The sequence below is a fragment of the Protopterus annectens genome, chromosome 1.part0, assembly GCF_019279795.1.
Source record: "Protopterus annectens isolate FY-2018-M chromosome 1.part0, PAN1.0, whole genome shotgun sequence".
In the NCBI taxonomy this organism is placed as follows: Eukaryota; Metazoa; Chordata; order Ceratodontiformes; family Protopteridae; genus Protopterus; species Protopterus annectens.
In genome coordinates this window covers 991560814-991585046 of record NC_056725.1, presented here as the reverse complement: position 1 = coordinate 991585046, position 24233 = coordinate 991560814, and positions in this window count along the sequence as shown.

The following is a 24233-nucleotide window of genomic DNA, read 5'->3' as shown; positions in this document are numbered from 1 at the left end:
GATCATGTTCATTAGTAATGGCTTGCATAATAAGAACAATAATAATGTGAGTGCATGTAATGTGTAGAAAGGTGCAATTATAGTAGTGCTAAACATGTTAGTCATAAAATCATGTATACTACAATATGCTATGTGCCTTACATTGGAATAAAAGGATATCATAACATGTCAAAACCTGTGAGCAAATGAATGAGACATTTAAAATACACTGAGGTGCTTTGAGAAAAATACCCCCCCCCCCGCCAAATTAGTATTATTGTAGCATCAGACTTGTCAAAGACTTCTATCAAGCACTGTCTGTCATGGTCAGCACAGCTGTCATCATTGTCACAGGTATAGTTACATACACATTCTAGGATACCAGCCACAGCAATACTACTGTAAATGAATACACCTCACTCCAAGGTCATGGCTGCTCCTGCCACTTGAGGAAACTTTAGCCCAACGTGTTATATCACATATCTGGTGGAGGCTCCCTGTGTAGGGTGGGACACACCAAGGATCTTTGCAGTGACACATGGCCTCCTATGTCAGTTTTTGTCTGAACATGACAACCCACAACAGCTCTATATGTACATTGCAACACATACACTATGCAGGACTGAATGCCATGGGAAAATTGTGCAAGAGGAGGCCAGTCTACCACATGGTGATATACTGACTTTATGGGTCAGGTCATGTATGGTCCAGGTAACAATGCAGCGCTGCTTAAGCACACCCAAGAAACCTGGTCTATAGAACATTCAGTTGATTGTACACTGCCTCTATATCCAGCTAACCCACTCACAATTTTGCCATTCCTGTCTTCCTGACTGTTATGCAACACATGGATGTGGTGTACCACATGGTCAATTGCACAAACAAGAGCTGCTGTATCATAATGGTTTTGTGACTAATCATGCACCTGTAAATGCAGGCATACATCTTCTGACACATGTCTATGCATTGCCACTTACTGAGCATGTGGTGTCGTACAGACATCTACTTTCCATTGTGGAGCTGACTGACCATCGCTATCAGACTCACATGGGGAATTATTCCTATTGTCTTCTTCTTGTCCAGTACCTAGTGCTCTGCTACCAGCAAATTGGCTGGATTCACTGTTCTTGCTGTCAGAGGAAATTTCTTTAGTAAAAGGACTATCACTATTGGGGCTGGATGAAGTAAACCCAGGTGCAGTGACTGTTTGCCACTGGCAAAGCTACCTCTCTGTATTACATCTTGTCCTGTATCAGGATCAGTGTAAGAGCCCTAAGATGAATCAGAAAGTGGACAAGTTACAAGCACAGAGACAAAAATACAAGCACACACTGCACATGTTCATAAAGAAGACATGTTAAAATATTTTCAGAGCCAGATACACCATCCTGTTACATAAGAAAGAAATTCTAAGCATACCTGGTCATCATGTCTGTGGGCAGACAGCATTTGAAGGCCCTGTAACATAGGAAATGTGAGCATGAATGCAGTATAGAAATATGTGTATACTGATATGACAGATAGGGGAATACCTGGCACATTGCTGTTTCTTGATATGTCATTCTGTAGTGTGACTGTGGACAACATTAAATGGACTCTGTGATTCATTTAACTGGAAGTATAACATTTTAGATATTGTAATAAATGCCATACCTCTGGGTCTGGGTAGGCCAACCCTAATGAAGCCATCTGGTATATGCTAACTCCAACAAACATGGTCTTGTGATCCTAGAAACAACTGTGGCTTTGTCAGTGCCAGAACTGTAATCCGCCATGATAGAATCTGTAGCAGATCACATACGTAGCTGCATAGAGAATCATATCAGTGCATCAATGACACATTCCACGGATGATTTTCTATGCCCAAAGCATTGATTCTTCAGCCAGTATTATCCCACACTTGGTTCCCCCAGAACATATTGCTCATCCTTCTTAGCAGACTGCTGTCATGCTTCCTTTTGTTTTCATATGTGGAGAAGTTCACTCTCCTGGATCGAGATGCAGCCATCTACATCACTCAAAAGTGTATATATGAAGTCTGTGAGCACCATCTGTAGTATGCCTATACAGTGAATATCTGTAAGGTAAAGCCAAACATGCACAACATATATACTGATATGTATAATAAATCATAACTGGACAAAAGAATAGTTTTAAATCCCCCACATATCAAAACTCAATTACAACTAATAAGTACTCCTACCCACCCATAACATTATTACTTTAAGTTAACTTTAACTTAGACATATCTGATCCATTACTAGTAAGCACTATGATAACGTTATACCCATCAGTCCTGCTATTTCTATCTATTACAGCTCACATAACCTTTTACCATACAGAACTTAACAGCACACAATCTATGTACACTACCCCCTTCCCAGAACCATTAAATTAAAACATACACATTTAATAATAGGACCAACTATCTATAATCCCACAAACAAACCATGCACCATTTACCTTACTCACACAACAGTCTTACCCTAATGTTACACAGAAGTACAAAATGTTTATATCAAAATACTTACAATTTATAGTTCACATTGGGTCCCAGCTCATACTTAGTGAGAACATTTACTCCAAACCTTGCCCCCAAACAAATCCAACCCATCTAGATCTCCACATCCCAACCAAGCCCCAACATCTAGTAACTCTCCCCTGTACAAACTTACTATTACTTAATATAAATCTCAGGAACATCATGAAAACAATTAATGGATTGCATGTCACCCTTGCTCTATATACTCCAGATATTGCCCTTATAACAGAAACCTGCCTAAAACCAGACATCTCTAGCAATGAAATACTTTCCCCAGGATACAACATACATCAGCTAGATAGATAAGAAAAAAGTGGTGGTGATACTGCCTTTCTAGACAAAAGCAATCTCAGTTTAGAAATTCTAGACCTAATCATCCCAAACTTTAACAAACCTGAAATACTGTTTGCTAAATTAACAATTAATCCAAAGAAACATCTGACCATAGGGGGTGCCTACATCCCGCCTGGGAACAATCTGACTAATCTAGAACACATCCTACATTAGATGGCAACATCTCTCCCTCAGGAAACAATTATAATGGGTGACTTAATGTGGACTGCCTCTCCTGTAGCTCTCAAAGTCCCCCTGACCACATTAACCTACACAGTTTCTCACAAACAATCCAAACTTGTACTAGAACAGACAAAACATCAAATAAACATTCAGTCTTAGACTGGATCCTTACAAACAGGCCAAATTTATCCCTACAGTTTGGCTGTCTCCCAGGTAGTCTCAGTGACCATATTCCAACTTATGTTATCTGACACCAAATAAATCCACATAAACTTATTACCTACCACCAAATATGAGATAAGAAAAAAATTATCCCCCAAGACTTTATAACTAGTTTAAAAAAATGTAAGTGGGCACTACTCAAATACCTCCCATTAGATACTGCAGTTGAATTCTTTAACTCAATGTTCCTCACTATCCTAAGCATCTTGTCTCCCCCAGAACAGTAAGGATAAAATCCAATTATGCCCCCTGACCAACCAAAGAAACAATATCTCTGTTACAAACTAGAGACAAGACCTGGGAGAAATGGATCAACAACAAAATTACAACTAACAAACAAGCTTATCTAGAACTATGAAATAAAGTTAAAAAACTTATTAGACAGGACAAAATAAATTACTATAGCAGTGTCCAATCAAAAAAATAAAAGAAACCCACAAACAGTCAACTAAAATGCTACAGCTAGGACAAACTATTACACCCTCTCCAACACTCACCAATACTAAAGACAACATAGCCTCACAATTTAACAGATATTTCACTGAATCCATACTAGCCCTCACAAACAATAATTGATCTTCCCCTACCCAGGCTCACATTGTACCTAACTAGATCCCAATAACGTCTCTTTCCAACTTGTCCCAACAAATTCAATAGTTAAATACTTCAAAAGGCTTAAACCTACTACACTTGCAGCTGACTATCTGTCTGCCAAATATCTAAAAATTGCTGCAGAGGTTACATTCTATCCAGTATCCATATTAATAAATCTATCTATTTCAGGACAACAAGTCCCTAAAATATGGAAAGTATCACATATCATCCCACTACATAAAGGTGGAAACTCAACAGGAGTATCAAATTACTGGCCAATAGTTATACTATCACCGTTATCAAAAATGCTTTAGCCGTAATCCATTCACAAATCTTGAACTAACATCCAACAATCTTCTATATAACACTCAGCATGTTTTCCATATTAATCATAGCACTACCACCACCCTTGTTAATTTTACTAACATTATTAACCACTATCACAATGATGGCAATTTAGTTTCCTCCATCTTTCGTGATCTGTTCAAAGGTTTTGATACTGTCTCCCTTTCTAAACTCTTAACTACACTCTCGGAATTTAAACTTAGCCATTCTGCACTTACTTGGTTGAAGTAATATCTAACTGGATGCCAGCAAGCTGTAAAATGGCAACAAAATCTCTCTTCATTATTGCCTGTAACCTTGAGAATTTCACAGGTATCTATTCTAGGCACTTTCCTTTTTATTATCTTTACTAACTATCTTCATACTGCCACCCCACTTGCCTCCATAATTCAATATGTGGATGATTCCACCCTGCTTTGTGCCTCCACAGCACTACAAAAACTCCAAAAAAATTACCCAGCAAATGTTTAAAATGGTTGTCTGTGTCAGTAATAAGTGAATTTCTCACTGTCAACAAATTATACAGCAATGAAGGAAGTAATAGACAGTACATGTACAGAATATAATACAGTGAAAACATATGTGCACACACATGGGGGATTGACCAGCATGTTTAAATATGGAAATAACAGACCAAGATACTGATCAGGATTCAGAAACTCATATTTCATGCTAACTGTGTGTGCTTGACGAATAGAGGTGGACGCAGCAATGTATATTCATTAAACAGTTTTACACATTGTGCACAGTGACAAAACAAGGGTAAGTGGCAGGATATGTAAATGAGGGAATAAGTAAGTAAAATACATGTTAATGAAGCAAATCAATATGGTGGAGAGATTCAGGATCATATAAACCCCACACCTAAACCTGCACTCCCTTTAGTCCTCGATTCCAATAATCTTTGGATTACAGCCACGAAGACACTTAGAAAAAAATGTTAGGGTTGCTGCTGCTGTCATTAACCTGTGTGTGCAACAGGCTTTAATCCAAATTGGTGCTGCCAAATCTTGGCCTAGAAGTAGAAGAGTATTCAGACTTTATCGTGGACTTCATAATACTGAAATATTACAACACTACAGGGTGGACAGGGGCAGCTTAGACGAAATAGTCAACCTCTGTCACTCTCACATGAAGCCCTAAGGAAATTGTGAATAACTTATACTAGTGGAAACAAAGGTATGTGTAGCATTACATATACTAGTTACTGACACTTTTCAGAGACACACAAGTGATATATCAGGGGTTTCACAGGATGCAGTCTCAAGAATATTACACCAGTTTTTAAATCCAATGCTGCAACATGTAAGGCAGAATATTTGGTTTTCACATTCCCCAGAGGAGAGAACTACCACCATGCAACATTTTGATGCCATAGCACATTTCACTGAGGTTCTGGGGGGGGGGTATAAACTGAACACACACTGAAATAAAAGCTCCACCTGGTGAACAGGGAACATCAACTTACATTACTCAATTAAGTGTTAGGTGGTTTATAATGCCCATGTGTTCATCTATAATATGTGTGCAGGTAACCCTGGCGGTATTTTTGACAGACACATATGGCACACAATGACCTGTATATTTGTAGGGGTACCTTTCCACAAGGGCATCTAGTGGGGGATGCAGGTTAAGCAATGGAATCCTGGCTTATGTCTCCAGTGCAAAACACATACAACCCCACTAAGCAAGAATGCAATGATGCACATGCTCAACCTAGAACTATTATAGCACATGTATTTGGCTTGTTCAAATCAAGTTTACAATATCTAGATATAACCGGAGGTGCTGTACAGTTTGATCTAGCCTCCTCTCCCAAAATACTAACAGTCTTTGCCATGTTGCATAATATTATTGTTGGCAAACAGGTGCATCAAGGAGAACAAGACAAAGTATCCCAGCACCAAAAGCATGGCCAGCAGGGTCACCAGGGCCAGTAGATACAGATTAGGAATCTGAGGAAAAAGAAGCAGCTATGGATGATCCTGGCAGATGGAGGTTTGCACAATATGCTGTGCAGGGCCGGTGCTACCATTTTGGGGGCCCCCAGCAAGTTTCAAATTGGGGGCCCTACCTAGGAGAATACAAAAAGTGTGACCATATTGCCATCATGCCCCCTTCCCTATAAAGCTCATGCAACACCACTTAACAATCATTGTGTAGTGTTACTACATTCAGACCATTAAAAAGACTTGAAATGTCAGGGTACACACTGACTGGTATTTAGTACCAATGTTGCATTATGGCAAGCCCCTGTACCACAGCAAGGTAGCCACTCATACTGGTACACACACACTGACTGGGACTGCGCAGTGGTGCAGCTGTTAACACTGTCACCCCTTAGCAAGAGATTATCTGGTTTGATTCTCAGCTGGGGTGCATTCTGTGTAGAATTTGAATGTCCTCCCTGCATTTGCATGGGTTTCCTCCCACATTCCAAAGACATGCTTCTGCAACATTTCTCCCTGGGCCTCAGCTGAAAATTGGCTCTGTCCTAGTCAGACTTTCCCAGAAAACAAATGTTAAATAAATAAAATTTAGTACCAATAAATTATGACAATCCCCTGTACCACAGCAAGGTAGCTACACACAGAGGTTCACACACTGACTGGCATTTAGTACCAATGTTACATTACAAGCCCCTGTACCACTGCAAGGTAGCCACTCACAGATGTACACACACACACACACACACACACACACACACACACACACACACACACACACACACACACACACACACACACACTCACACTGACTGGCAGTTAGTAGTAATGTTGTTACATTATGGCAAGCCTCTGTACTGCATTAAGGTAGCCAGTTCCTCAGAGGTACACATAAACACCCACACAGGCTCTCTCAAACAGGACAGAGGCACAAGGCACAGTGAATACAAAAACGAACCACAAGCATCCAACAAAGGACAAAAAATAACATTAACACAACAGTCCACAGCACAGCTTCCAAAAATAACAGCAGGCAGGGTAAATTTTCCACCATTAATTCTTCTCTGGTACCTCAGCTTTTCCCCTTCAAAGGAATAAATTAACTCCACGAAAACCCCACCTTATATACCATTTAAACACACTTAATTAAACAATAAATATATTATCCAATAAATTCATTCTCCAATAAATATTATTTTTTTCCATAAATTCTGCAGTACTGAGTACTCAAAAAGAATTATTTTGATTAAAGCATCATTTTAAAACATTCACATTTATTGACCCATAGAAACATTATAAACAATTAATCAATGTAAACATTTACCTTATTAAATGTTTTTAACATTTAAGCATTTAAATGATCTTATACTTTATACAATTTTAACACTAAATGCATAATGCCTATCTAACCCAAGTGAGTTATTTTATAAGATTAAATTACTATCAATATTCATACCACATGGTTGAAGTGTTCCATAGTTAATAATGAATCTGCATTTCATCTTATCCAACTCGTTTTTAAAACTACCACCATATTCCATAAATGGATGTGCTAGAACACTAAAAAATAAACTCTTAGAACAACTCCCATGTGCAGATGCAAAATGATCACCTACTGGACAGACAGCTACACAGACTTGCACACAAGACATAGACTCCCACACATGATGAAGACAGCACTACAGTAAGACTGACCAATAAGAATTTAAAATACTGAGATTATGAACTAATAATGATGCTAGAATAAGCATGCACTGTGTGACCACACATTTTTGATGAACAGACCAAAACTAACAAACATCTGGACATTGTGTAAGATTCTCAAAGCCCCTGCCAACCTCCTAACCTCTCAGCATAATTCCAAAGCCGAACATAACTGCAGAACAAAGGTGTAACATCAAGGATAGTTGCAAACATTGCTATGATAAACTTAGAAAGATATTAGAATAACAGGGATTGTCTTCTTCTTTTTCTTTGGGTTGATCCCTTTAGGGGTCGTCACAGCAGATCATCTTTTTCCATTTCTTCCTGTCCTCTGCATCTTGCTCCATCACACCAACCACTTGCATGTACTGTCTCACTGTCAAAGGAAAAAAACTTCAAAGACCAATACATGTAAGGTTCAGTTAAGGCACTTTAATTTACTTGCAGCAATGAGACAAAAACATGCAAATACAAGGATTTGTCTAACTACTAACAGGAAGTATGTTCATTCTTATACTATTTTACAAGACATGGCCTTCGAAGCTGACGTAATCAAACACAACTTTTAGCATTGTTCTAAAGCAGATATTACTCCAGATTTTCTGCTGACATGACTAGATTTGTGAGAAACTTTTCAGAAAAACAACCTGGCCTTGGTGACTATTAATCCATTTACAAGCATCTATTGTACAGTGTTACTTTTCAAGGTACTTTTCTAATACAGATACAAGCAAATGCTGATTGCAGTTCATATTTTCAAGCAAGCTTTGTACTAATTATCTGTAACTTTTACAGCTGTGTATTTTCTCATGGCACAGCGGAACTTCTTGTCTAAGTTTCATACAAGTAGTATTGTTCTATTCATTATTTTCCTAACCCAAGCAGAAATCACCTTCTTCTCAGTAAATTTCCAAGGCACAAGCAAGATTTTAGCTAACAGTACAAGGTCAGAAAGCAACTGCAGTTTGTACAGATTTATGCAGTATGAAATAGAATAAATGTGTTAACCCTAAGCTGTAAATGCACTAAGCATATTGCTAATACACACATTAATACATATTTTTCTAACATTTCCCCCATTAATACTTTTATTCTACTTTCAAAATAAGCATAAACAGTTTGTTTTCTTATCCTAACCCCTTCCACTCAGGATTTGCAGTTAAGAGAGTCATTCAGTTTAAACTTATGAAAGCTTTTTAGTCTTTTAACAGTTCTTCAAACTCAGTACTTTGATATAAGGTTTCAGAAAGTGACATGTCTTTAAGGTCTTTAATCAGTATTTTCATGTAGGGGATACCACAACAAACACATACTCCCAGAAGGAGCATACCTACAGAAATGGCAATCAGGATGTTCATTAGGATGGTACCCCACCCCCCCCAAACCATTTCTGGAAAAAGTCCATCAGTGGGTTTGGGCCTGGTTTGGTCATGGCCGACACTTGCTGAATTACCTCAAGATGATTGTCTATCTCGTGTTTATGGTCAGGAATATACGAACACCATTCTTCTTGGATTAAAGCGCACATACCACCTCTCACCGCTAGGGTGAAGTCAGGAGCCATGCGGTTTTGGAGCACTACAGTTCTCATAGCATTCAGTTCATCAGTCACCAATTCAAGAGCAGAAAAAGTTGCGTTGCTCATTACTTTGAGAAGTTTTGACAGTTTTCCCAGCTCCCAGATCGATTTCACTGCTCCATATGCTGGTAATATGCCTGCCCACGATAAAACGCTATCACTCAAGTCCATGTGTGTCAGTCCTTTACCTAGAGAGTGATGGTCTTTCATACGCACATCGATTTGTCCCACTGGATTTACAGGTTTCTTGACGACTTCTCGGACATTTCGAATTTTCCCATGAGGCAAAACTGCAGTGTGTTGTATGGCCGGAACCAGGTAACCCAAAAAACAACTGCCAGACCAATTCTCAGGTAACCATTTGTATGCCTTTCTGCCACACACAAAATAACAGTCCTCTACTTTAGTAGTAACCTTGCTATGAATATACACTCGCCCTGCATGAAACATTTTTCTATCAATTATAGACAGCTGTTTATAAAGAACAGAATTATGTTTTACTTCATCAAGTGTTTTGTGCATCAATCCAAGAAATTAATCATAGTTTGTATTACAATAAAGATCTACTCTGTTACCTTTAGTGTAACATCTATAAGGAACAGTCACATTGCAATTGCTCCAACCCAACATAACAGTATCATTTTTATGAAAACACACAGTTCCCTTTTGTGGAACAGACAAGTGCAATGCTATTTTATCTTGTGCTGTAATGGTTGAGGTATCATAAATCAAGTTCTCCCAGGTCTCATTGACCCCTAGGGGGACTGTAGTCATTAATAACCTCCCGTATGCTGTCAGATAGGCTGTGCAAATCCAACAATTCAAAACATTGAAAGTCTCAGCATACACATATTTAATTGCCTGGTAAGTGTTAAAGTTTGGATGCCAGTTTATGAGTAACGCTTCACGTTTATTCAGTTCAGTCTGCATGGCTGGGAAAAGAAAAGGCCACAACAAAAAGATTATTGTCACAAATACAGTTAACAGGATGATTATGCAATACTGCTGAGGAAAGGGCTGTTCTGCATTCCTGTTTCTTCTGGATTCTATCATTTTTGCTTTTGGCATGTAACAAGATTTTTGTCCAAAGTTTTTAACTAATTTACAGTGCGTCAAGTGGATCCAAGAGGCACGTTCCGCAATTTTGACTGCAGTGGGTGATGACAAAAGCACTTGATATGGACCTTCCCACATCGGAGATGCCCAATTTTTCCTCTTAACTATATTCAGCCAGATCCACGCTCCAGGGGGCACTGCCACTTCTGATGGTCTGGTTCGTTCTTTATCAGAAACAGAATTTAACTGCAACAAATGTTTAGAATTTAACAAATTACGCATATACTCTGCTAATGTACTGTCAGCTTCCTGTTCTGCAGGCATGAGAGATTTCCACTGAGGTATATAGTAAGCCCTTCCAAAGAGCTTTTCAAAAGGAGTCAATCTTTTTGCTTTTGGAACAGTTCTCATGCTCAACAGTGCCAGGGGCAGACAGTACACCCAGTTTCTCTGTGTTTCTATCATTAATTTTCTTAGCTTCCTCTTTAAAATCCCATTATGCCTCTCTACTAGCCCTGCTGATTGCTGGTGATATGCACAATGATTCTTTAGAGAAATATAAAAATGTTTACTTAACTGCTGTATGGTCTGATTCACGAAGTGTGTGCCGTTGTCACTGTAGATCCTTTCCAGAATGCCAAATCTAGGGATGATTTCTTTAACAGGAACTTTGGCCACAGTCATAGCATCTGGATTTTTAGTTGGAAAGGCTTCCACCCATCTGGAAAACATATCTACAATGACAAGACAATACTTCTTATTTTCACATTTATTCAACTCTATGAAATCCATACAGATAGTATGAAATGGATACGGTGGTGTAGGGAAACTCCCTTGCTTGGGCTTTAATGCCCCTTGTGCATGATGTTTATTACAGATGTGGCATAATGAACAAAATTTTTTAGAGTAGTTTGTAAATCCATACATCATGAACACTTGGTTCACCAGCTGTACCATCCCCCCTGTTGAGACATGGCACTGCCCATGGCTCAACAAAGCTGTATATCTAAACAAATTAGATAGCAATATCGGTTTCCCTTCTTTAGAGATGTACAGCCCCTTTTCGAGAATTGCTCCTCATTTTACCCATCTTTGTTTTTCAGTTTGCATATTAAGTGTTTGCATTGTCTTTAACATTTCTAAGTATAAAATCTCAGAGTGTTGTAGTTCCTCATTCAAAAGAAATACTTCTGAAGCTGCCTGCTTTGCAGCTGTATCAGCTCTTGCATTACCTTTTGAAATCCTGTCCTGTTGCTTGGTATGAGCTGTGCATTTACAAATAGCTACTTTCTGAGGTAACTGGATAGACTCTAAAAGATCTAAAATAAACTGTGCATGATTGATTGGTTTGCCAGTAGATGTTATCATTCCTCGATTTTTCCACTGTTGCTTTAAAACATGTACAGTAGAAAAAGCATACTGGCTGTCAATAAAAATGTTTACACATTTACCCTTTGCTAAGGTACATGCCCATGTCAAGGCAATCAATTCTGCTGCCTGTGCAGATAAACTATGTGGTAAAGATTTTGCTTCTATAATGTCTGTATCAGAAACTACTGCATATCCTACTAGGTTCTGTCCTGCAGGACCCCTTTTGCATGAGCCGTCCATGTAGTATGTCACCTCGGCATCATCCAAGGGAACATCCATAAGATCTTTTCTAGGCAGTGTCTTTTGCTCAATCACCTGCAGGCAGCTGTGTAGTGTGCCATCTGCAGGGGTTGGGAGCAAGGTAGAAGGGTTCAAAGTCATACATCGTTCAATTGTCATATGAGGTTGGCTCAACAATATAGTCATACAGGAAAGATGCCTAGCAGGGGAAAGATATGCTACCTTCTCTTGCAGTAAAATAATCGCGACTGCATGAGGCACTTTCAATGTGAGAGGGCGGAACAACACTACTGAGGCCGAAGCCTGTACTGCCATTGCAGCTGCAACTACTGCTTGTACATAGTGAGGTAAAGACCGTGCCACTGGGTCCAGTTGTGATGAATAAAAAGCAATATGGCGTTGCTTGTCCCCATGCTGCTGTGTTAACACTGATGTCATATAACTTTGCTTACAATCTACAGTTTGGAAAAAACATTTATGATAGTTTGGTAATCCCAAAACTAATGAGGACATTATTAACTGTTTCAGTTTGCATAAAGCAGATTCTCCTTTGGTGACCATTGTATCAAATCCTGTGCTGCCATAGGCTTTTTATAAATCAGGTTAGTCAACGGTGCAGATTCCAAGGCATAGTTTGGAATCCAACTCCGACAAAAATTAGTCGTACCCAGGAAGGACATAATTTCCTTCTTGTGGGTTTTGGTGCTTGCAAAATCGCTATTTTTCTGTCCTCATCTAATGTCCTACCTTCCTTAGATATTACATATCCTAGGTATTTAACTTGTTTTTTCCAAAGCTGCAGTTTATTTTTGTTTACTTTATGTCCTTCAGTGGCTAAAACTTTTAATAGCGCTATGGTATCTTCTTTACAGTCTTGCTGGGTGGGGGACGCCAGCAGGATATCGTCAACATAAAGCAAAATCTAACTACCTCTTGTTGGGGTAAATCCCGCCAAGTTGCTTGCAATTTCTTGTGTGAAGATTGTTGGACTTTCACAATACCCCTGTGGTAGTCGCATATATGTATACCTTTTCCCCTGAAATGTGAATGCAAACCAATGCTGGCTGTCAGGGTGTATCGGTATCGAAAACAACGCATTGCTGATATCTATCACAGAAAAATATTTCTGTTGAGGTTTTAAATCAAACAGGGTGTGTGGGTCTGGCACCGTAGGTGCCCTTGGTATTACTGTGTCATTTACAGCTTGTAAATCTTGGACCATACGCCACTCTCCATTCACTTTCTTAACAGGAAATAAGGGTGTGTTACATGGTGAATCAGGAGATTCCACCAGCACCCCTTCCTTAAGTAAAGCTGCTATAATAGGTTTGATTCCTACCTCTGCATCTTTTCTTAAGAGATACTGTCTCTTTTGTGGTCTAAATGCTGACTTTGGCGTAATAGTAACTGGTCCTGCTGTACGAATACGTCCTACATCTGATTTTCCTGTTGACCAGGGATTTTCCGGTATATTCTGTAAGGCATTCTCTTCCTCCTTAAATAGGAGTGCTAATCAGCTGTCCTTGCTAGACTGCAAGTGTACAGCTGGGTGGGTCTGAGTTATCCAATTCAGCTTCTGCATTTGTATTCCCTGTTCTGACAGTTCTAACTCTGTCTGTTTTTCCCATCTCGTGACTTTTTCTCCTAAGCCTACCCATTTTACATTCTTGTCCTTAGTTAAGCTAACATGTGGTAATCAATTAGATTTATAGAGTGCAAAGAATTCCTGGGGCAATGGACATCTAGCTACACTGTTCCCTTCTGTGTCCCAGTACAAATTACGTAATACCAATCTGTTTGCATGATTTCTAAACAATTCTTGCTCATATTCCTTATCAGGTCCTGGTGTATTACAATAATACAGAGTACAGTGCAACAAATGCTGTTTATCAGTGTCAAGGGAGGGGAACTTGCTGATGGCTATGTTCGTCAACTCCTCGGTCACCGCCCCTGGACCAGTTGTAACCAAGTCCTGGCTGTACCAATAAAACATTTCACCCTCCGATTGCACTGCAAAGGTATCAATTTGTCACTGTGCTTCCATACCCTGCATAGTCGGAACTACTGCTATACCAAATAGCTGCATAAGGTCTCTGCCTAAGAGGTTTACTGGGCATTTTGCAGATACAACAATTTTGCTTTTCTGGGTCAATCCTGAAACAGGATCAGTTATCACAATATTATGGGAGAGGGGCTCCCGACACAGCTGTCCATTAGCTGCTTTCACTAATATGTAATCAGGTGACTCTGAATTCTCTGGCAGTTTGGAAGGATGTACCAGGGTCCGTGATGTTTGTGAGTCACACAAGAATCTGAATTCCCTCCCTTCTACCAGGAGAGTAACTTCTGGTTTCTTGTCTGCTAAATAGAGCTCTAAGCTCAATAAAGCCAAATCCAATATTTCATTTTCTTCACTATCCGTGACTTCTTGCACTTCCTCTATTTCTTCTGTCACATTCTTTACTCCCTCTATCACATACTCATTTGTCCTTTCTCCGCTATCCCTTTCTAGTGATTCCTGACTATCATATAGTCAGTCCTCACCCTCCTTATCCTCCGTGGTTGCCTTCTTGTTTTTCTTGCAATCCCTTGCCAAGTGTCCTTTCTTACCGCATTTAAAACATTCACCCCTTTTCTTTCACCCTTCAAAGTCCTCTGATCGTTCATAGGTTCATAGGTTCATAGGTTGGTACTAGGCTATCAGCCCTAGGGCCTATACAAGCCTAGCCATAACAATTTTTCTGCTATTTCTTCCCTATTTATTATTTTCTTTCCTGGACCCTACTGACTGGTGTGACTGACGTGATCCCTGGAATTTTTTTCCTCTCTCATCCAATTGTCCAAGGTTCCTCTTGAAGAGGTCCAAAGGGCACTCTGCTTGATGTGGTGTGTATATGTATTCCATGGGGTGTCTGGTGGGTGGGTCAGCTTGTTTATCAGCATGTTTTGTTTGTTGTGATGATGTTGTTTAGATCCCTGATCGTAGCTCTGAAGTGGGATTATTCCTTCTTTTAGTGTAGCCAACAGCTCTGGCCTGGGTTTGGCATGGCCTTGTATGTTTAGCAGAGATGAGCTGAGTATGTAGACAGAGTATAGCAGTTGTGAGTTTTTGGCGCTGGCGTTTTCTGCATCTGCTTTTAGATGCTTTTTTTCTTTTAGGCCTGGGTTTTTTTTCTTCCTTTGTTGCAGATTGCTTGAGTTGTGAGTACCAAATGGGACGGTATATAATATTATGGGAGGGGGACAATGATGAGGGTCTAATGGGGATGAGTACCTCTTTCTTTCTCCTTCCTTCTGGATGATGAGGTGTGCATAGATGCCAGGTAGAAGACTTAGAATGATTGTGTGGTGGCGATGGTTATCAAGTGTGAGACCACCTGTCCCACTGTCCACCTGTGTCCTTTAGTGTGTTTTTACTGTTTAGCCACCTATGTGTGTATTTTCTTGATACATGTTTTTTCTCAATTTTTTTCTCAAATATTTCTCAATCTTGAGCTTGAGCTTGAGCATCTGTTTCTGGTAGGGCCATTTGTCTGAGTAGCATCATCCCTTTTGATTCATCTTTTGCTCCGTCAATAATCATTCCTGCAAACAAGTTGCAGTCAGAGTTTGTTAGACATGGACATAGTATGTTAGTGTTGACCTGTACAGAAAGTAGATGCCAAACAGAGGCTACTCCACTCTGGAGTGTTTGACTCCACTTTGTCTTTGTCTGGAGCTGATGTGGCTTGTTTGGAGAGTACTTTACCTTACAGTACTTACAGTGCAAGCAATCCATTGCAGGACATATAGTGAACTTATTATGTGGTATTAAGTATAATGCAGTAGTAGATTGGGTCAAAGGCCTGGGGTGGGGAAGTGGGTCTGTAGGTCTAGATAGACCACCTTGTCCTTGGCTCTGGCAAGTGTCCAAATCCAGGTTCATCAGGGGAGTTGAGACAGTCAGGAGACAGGATCACAACAAGACAGGTGTTGTTTGAAGTGTGCCAATGTCTTTTTTTATAAGTGTGATGATAATATTCAGTTACATTTGCAGAAGGTAGTGGCCATGGGATCAGGAGGCATGGGATCTGATCTTAGTGGATCCCCTTGGGGATTAGGATAATGATCTCTCAGGACTCACTGGGTGAGGCTATGATTGAGGTAGACACTTAGGTGATTATGATGATTAATGTGAGGTTAAGGTGAGTGTTGGTTCATATTGTGATTCATGTGTAGTTCATGCCCGGGCTTGCCGGGATGTTCATGGGCTTTATGGTTTTGTTTTTGTTCTGCGTTGTGGTAGCTTGAGGCCATCCTTTTATAGATGTTGGATTTTCTGGGGGGTGGAGGGGGGTGAAGTTGGCCAGGGGTTCATCCATTGGATCAAGTTAAATAGATCTATCTATTGATTGGCAATATGTATTTCATTGGATCTATTAATCTGAGCATTTTTAAGCTGAGATTTATTTATTAGTTAGCATTAAGATTCTTTGCATTTGTATTCTTGGAATCTTTTGTGTATTTTATCTTTGATTTTTTTTTTTTTTATTTTTCTTTGTTTCTTTTTAGGAGAGATTATTTTTCTTTACAGTTTTTTTATCCTGGCTTTTCAGTTTTCTGCTTTTTTCCCTTTTTTTTTTTTTTTGTTTGTTTTTGTTTCCTGTTTTTTGTTTTTTTTTTTTTTTTTTTTTTTTTTTTTTTTTTTTTTGGATGAGATGATTTTATTTTTTTTTGGATGGTTCAGTTGGGACATTCGTTGTGTGATGGTTGATTTGTGCTGAGTGAGATAGGTGGGTGTCAGTGATTTTGAGTGTTCTCTGTTGGAGTTGCATTTGAGTGGGTGTGAGGAAGTTTTGATGTTTTGAGTTGTTGGCTTTGGGGGGGGTTTTTATGGGAGTTGGGTTGGGTGGGGGTGGGGTAGGTGGGATGGAGGGCTGACTAATGGTGGGGGGGATGGTTGGACCTCATGATGGTACATAGAGGTGGTGACCAGGGAGCCCTGGTGGTGTGACTGATGGTGAGTTGGTTATGGATAGGGATTCCCCATCATTGGAATTTATGATCAGATTGTTTGTTTCCCTGGGCATTTCTCTTGCCCTTTTTCCCCAGACTGTACCACATAAACTTCTGCTCCATCTTCTACGGAAAATACTTGGGCTTTCTTTTTCTTTTTGCTATTAAAATGCCTTTCGGCATGCCTAGCATATTTAAGCAATGACTGTAATGTGCTTGTACGATGATCTACCATGTGTTTTGCAATAAAGCTACTTATAGGTGCAATACTGTCTTTCAAAAATGCATTCTTTAACTGCTGCTCATATGGGGAATTGTGTGTCTGATCTTTAGGAACCTGCATTCCACAATGGTTATTAAAACATTCTATTAGTCTGGCATAATATCGGTCAATAGCTTCACCTTCCTGTTGAATGCATTGATTAATGCAAGTCCAGTCTTCCCTAGGCTTCCATTTCTCAGAAATTCGGTCTGTAAGATCTTTCACTCTGTTGTCTAATTCTGCGCTGCTATGTGGGAGGGGCCTGAGCGCAATATCATGGGGATTCCAGTCACCACTAATCATGTGCCAATCTGGTCCCATAATCTAATCTGTCTGACTACTTTTTCTACCTCTTCTCCATTTAAATTATAACTCAGCCTCATTCCTTCCAAATTTTCTAAGAACTTTCTAAAATTAACTTTTGGATGGGGAATTCCCTCAGTGGCTTTCCGGATGTCTTCCGGAGTCCAGGGTCTATACACTAGAATAGTTGGGTCCTGTCCTTCTTGCCCTGCCTGAGGATTAGGCACTTCTGTAAGTGGGCATATTTCTTCTTCACTCATAAATTGTGAAATTCTACCCATTTGATATAACTCAATGTCCCCTTTGGAGTTTCCTGCCCGTGTTCAAGACCTGGTCTCGACGGGATCTCTAACAAACGGTTTCGCTTTTGTAGTGTCTCTTCTCACAGTGACAGCAGGATATTGCGGGGGTGGACTAATTTGTTCACTTGCCTCATATTCTGGTAAAGGAGGTGGAGGGGTTGACACTACTACTAAGTTATTGTCCTCCTTATCTAAAAACATTGCTTTTGAATTATTACTCTTTTGTTCCCTTCGGTTTACTTCCTCAATCCACCTGTGTGCTTGAGGAATTCCTAATTGACTTTGCTTTTTTACCCGACCTCTAGAATCGGTCTTAAGCTGTTTGACAAGTTTGACAAGTGAGGATTTCTCTAGTTTACCATCAAATTCATACTTATTAACCCATTTTGAGTAGTATTTAATATTATCAGCACACTGTGACTGCATGTATTTCGCGTCTTCGGTTAACGGATTTTGGGACCTTTTTGTACAATTATTACCCATTTTGTTCTACCCTTTTAATCGTTACGTAACACCTTATTTTTAACGTGGTACCATGGATATTTTTATAGTCTCTTCAGAATGACTGCCTACCTGCTCTGTTTCCCTGATCTATGACAAGACAGTAATCTTTCTGTCCCTGACTTATAAATAAAGTCTTTAACAGAACAAATACAAATCTAGTCCCTGATCTAAAACAGAAAAAGAAGGTAGATTCACCTTACCTGAGCCTTTGTGATTGATTACCTGGTTCGAGTAAACCCGTCCTTCAGTCGCAGATCAGAAAGTGGCTGGCCTCTTTTGTACGACAATTCAGTCGGAGGACTTTTCAAATAAGAAGAACCGATGTGGTTTCTTCCCCGTACGGTTTTAAGCCACCTGGTCTGTCTGATCCGAGGCAAAGTGAAGGTTACCGGTCCAAAGGACCAATCTGTCAAAGGAAAAAACTTCAAAGACCAATACATGTAAGGTTCAGTTAAGGCACTTTAATTTACTTGCAGCAAGGAGACAAAAACATGCAAATACAAGGATTTGTCTAACTACTAACAGGAAGTATGTTCATTCTTATACTATTTTACAAGACATGGCCTTCTAAGCTGACATAATCAAACACAACTTTTAGCATTGTTCTACAGCACATGTTACTCCAGATTTTCTGCTGACATGACTAGATTTGTGAGAAACTTTTCAGAAAAACAACCTGGCCTTGGTGACTATTAATCCATTTACAAGCGTCTATTGTACAGTGTTACTTTTCAAGGTACTTTTCTAATACAGATACAAGCAAATGCTGATTGCAGTTCATATTTTCAAGCAGGCTTTGTACTAATTATCTGTAACTTCTACAGCTGCGTATTTTCTCATGGCACAGCTGAACTTCTTGTCTAAGTTTCATACAAGTAGTATTGTTCTATTCATTATTTTCCTAACGCAAGCAGAAATCACCTGCTTCTCAGTAAATTTCCAAGGCACAAGCAAGATTTTAGCTAACAGTGCAAGGTCAGAAAGCAACTGCAGTTTGTACAGATTTATGCAGTATGAAATAGAATAAATGTGTTAACCCTAAGCTCTAAATGCACTAAGCATATTGCTAATACACACATTAATACATATTTTTCTAACACTCACCACACCCATAAACCTCATCTTAGGCCTTCCTCTTTTCTTCTTAACTGGCAGCTCCATCCTTAGCATCCTTTTCCCAATTTGCCCAGCATCCCTCCTCAGCACATGTCCAGACCAATGAAATCTCGCCTCTCTGGCTTTGTCTCCAAACCGTCCAACTTGGGCCGATCCTCTAATATACTTATTCCTAATCCTGTCTAACCTCATCACACCCAATGCAAATCTTAACATCTTTAACTCTGCCATGTCCAGCTCTGACTCCTGCCTTTTTGTCAATACTATTGTCTCCAACCCATATAACATAGCTGGTCTCATTGCCCTCTTGTAGACCTTTCCTTTCACTCTGACTGGTACCAGTCTGTCACAAATCACTCCTGACACTCTTCTCCATCCACTCCAACCTGCTTGTACTCTCTGCTTCACCTCTCTTCCACACTCGCATTACTCTGAACTGTTGATCCCAAGTATGTACACTCATCCACCTTTGCCAACTCTACTCCCTGCATCCTTACTATTCCTCTATCCTCTGTCTCATTCACACACATATATTATGTCTTAGTCCTGCTGACCTTCATTCCTCTACTCTCTAGAGCATATCTCCACCTCTCCAACGTCTCCTCAAGCTGACCCCTACTCTCACTACAGATCAGAATATCATCTGCAAATATGTGGACAACAAGGGATTGTATTAGCATTCATTAAAATAATCAGCACATTCTGCAGAACTCTCATAGTCCCCCCTAAAAGTCTCAGCACAGTTCTAGAGCAGGTAAAAACAAAATTAAAAAAAAATTAAAAAAGGCAAGTATGTAGCATTAGGGATTTAAAACACTGGGCTTATGAACTAAAAAAGAAAAACATTTTTCCAGTAGCATGCATTGTGTGAATCCACATTTTTGATGAGTAAAAACACAGATCAAACATCTAAACATTGTGCAACATTCTAACAACCTCTACCCCTCTCCTCACCTCTCAGTGTAACAATTACAGACAAAGCCTCCCCCCAAAAAATGGCAGAGCAAAGTGTAACATCAGGGATAGCTTGAAACTTTGCTATGATCAACTTCAAAAGTAGAACAGGGTTTGAATAGGCACACATTAAGACATCAGTACATTCTGCAGAATTCTCACAGCCCCTACCCCCAGTGTCTCAGCACAATAAATCTTGATGAAGTGAAAGCAAAATAAAAACACAAAGGCATAACATTAAAAAACAATGTGTTTATGAGTAAACAAATATGCTGGAATAACAGATTTTGCAGTAAAATGCATTGCGTAACCCCACATGTTTTAATGAAAAGAGGCAAATACCAGGCAAATATCTGAATATTGCGCAACATTCTCACAGCCCGTAAACCCCCCCCTCCACAAACCTGTCAGCACAATAACTCCAGATAAAGCAAAAAACGAACATAGAGCAAAGGTGTACCATCAGGGATAGTTGTAAACATTGCCAGTATACACAATATTAATATAACAGTGTTTGCATTAGTGTATATTAAAACAACAGCTGTACATTCTGCAACATTCTCACAGCTGCTAACTCCCCTCTCAACCTCTCAGCACAATAATTGTGGACAGAGCAAAAAATTATCATAGAACAAAAGTGTAGCTTCAGGCATAGTTGTAAACATTGCCGGTATGCATAAAACATATTAATAGAACAGGGTTTGCATTGGTATACATTAAAACATCTGTACATTCTGCAGCATTCTCATGACCATTACCCTTCCACTACCAATATTTCAGCACAATTGTACACAAAAAAAATGCATTAATGAATATTCTTATGTAAGACTAGCTAAAAAACTACTTCAGATCTGAACATTAATTACAGACAAGCCTTCCTTCCTCAATCTCTTAGCAGAAGAATTCTGGCCAAAGGTAAAATAAAACTGTTACAACCACTGACCTACCCCCCCAAAAAAAAATAATCATCTTAGCATAAGAACTCTGCAGAACAAAAGCTATACAATCCCCTCCATATGTTTCCTTACCATCCCCCAGCAAAAAAAAAGTTAAAAATAAACCCAGCAACTTACCTTTTCTGCAGTTGATACAAGGCTGGTATTAATCCTCTTCTTACTTCTCCTACACACAGACCAGACCAGTTCAGCCCCTTTAAAATTTCCCTCAAAAGGACAGTTTCTCAGATCTTTTAGAAATTGCCCTTAAAATACAGTAGATTTGCTGGTCCCACAGTCTTTCCAGAAAAACTTGCATTCTCCATCCATCCTCACACCACACCTCTCAACATCTTAGTGTGAAAAATCTGGACAAAGCCAAAAATAATGGGGGTACAAAGGCTTAAAAATAGGGACACTTTTTAAATATTGCTCATATAAAGTTACAAACTTGCTTTCAGGCTTTGCTTTAGCCTGACTTTTCTGAAGGATATAAAGTCTGAAACGTAAATGTCTGCCATTATTTGGTGAAGAAAACCACAACTTTTATGAAGAACAAACTAAAAATATGAAGCAAAAATGTGGACATTATTAAAAAAACGGGGCAGTTTAGAGGTATGCCTAATGCCGATAATCCATAGAGCTGACCCAACAGACCACAGATTACAGCAAAGCCAATTAGAAAACTGGAACTTGCGTCTTTGACTGCTGCAGCCAATCAGTTCCTTAGCTTCACTGAAGCGGACCTGATTGAGTGCAGCTTTCAAGTGAAGCAAGGGACCTGATTGTCACTGTGAGCTGGCGGCATTCTGTATGGCACCTATATATATATATATATATATATATATATATATATATATATATATATATATATATTAAGCAAGTTCTTTAAAAAAAATGGAATCACGCGTCGACGCTAAATGAGCGAGGCAAGGAGCAGACAGACATAGAAACCTGCAGCTGCTTAATATGGGGGCCCTCACATGCGGGGAGATAATCGTGGGCTCCCCGCGACCACGGGTTTGGCGGATGCCTAATGCCAGCTATGATGCTGTGGCCCATGGCTAAGAGGCAGGGGATAGCAGGCACTCTCAACTATCTAAGTGAAAAATTAAGAAGCTAAGCACTTGCAAAAAGTAACAATGATGTATGCAAAATGATCAGCCTTTACTTTACCATGTAATGACTGTGTTCTTTGAGGATCAGAGAGACTCAACCACAGAAGAGACAACTTGTATCAGTAGCATTAACCAAGGTAAGTGATGGACCTTGAAGGGAGATATATAAATTATTACCCTCATATGGAATTATGTGATGATAGTTAAGATAAAACATGTCTCAACTGTCCAGGATTGTCGGCAGTAACTCATGAGTGATTGATGCAACAAATATTAATCTGTTAAGATGTGTAGAAAAATGGCTTTACAAAGCACATAGTATACAGCTTGCACATCAGTCCAAAGCATACCCATGTCAAAACAACACCCACAATGTTACATCAAATTTCACAATCAGCCACTTAGGTACATGAACAAGTATACTTATGCATCCCTTAGAAACAGAAAATATAACATCAAGATGAAAGACACAAATTAGGGAATGTGCCGTCCTTCTGATTAATGCAATAAATATGTATTTACCAAACACATATGCTTACCATGGCCAGTATTGTGGATCATGGATAAAAGTTGGCCAACCTTCACACCCAAAGAATGACCAGCGCAAGCTTAGCATCATTTGCACAAGGTTCTGAGCAAGCAGTAATTGTTAAAAATGAGTTAGATCCACCTTTATGGCTGATTGTTTCGGGGAGGGGGTGGATCACTGAGTTATCTTCAGTACTGGTTGAATCTAAAGTCAAGGTGGTAATGACATCAGTACCTAGAATCTTAAGGGATACTGCACATTTTAACCAGTTTGTATGATTTTATGTCTTCTTATGTTATACATGGAAATTTGTTTTTTGTTACTTTGGATGTCAATAATTTATTTACTGTTATTCCCAATGAGTTTGGGATAACTGCAATGGAGCATTTTCTCAGGATTCATGTTTTTTATGATAGTAGAACAGTTACACAGATATCTTTATTGTTGTGCATTGTCTTGGAGAACAATGTGTTTTTTTTTTAGAATCAACTATATTAGCAATGCTGGGGTGTTGCCATGGGCACCCCCTGCACAAACTCCTATGCAAATTTGGTCCTTGCTGACTGGGAAGAGCAGGTTCTATACAACACAAAACATCAATGGAAAAATTAATTGATTTTTTATTCTCATTTTGTTGATGATATATTTATTTTGTGGTCGGGTACTGTACAACAATTGAATGATTTTTTACATTATTTAGAATCTACTACTAATTTTCTTTACTTTGAATTACTCTGATATGGAGATTGATTTTCTAGATGTCAGGCTCATGTTTGATTCCACTCATTAAATACATACTTCCATCTATAGGAAATCATGCTGGAGGAACAGCATGCTGTTACAGGACAGCATGCAGCCCTGGCACATATTTAAGAATATTGCTAGAGGCCAAACTTTAAGAATGTCACATTTATGTACTAGTGATGACGCCTTTGAGACAGAGAATGAGCGTCTAAAGTCATGTTTAATTGATAGGGGATATAGGGTTGGTGATGTAAGTCATATTATTAAAGATACTTTTAAACTTTTAGACATACTAAAGCAGCACATTGGTTCTCTGAAAATGGTTTACAAACTAGATCTACAGCAAGTAATAGTCATAATAGGTTTGATGACAGATT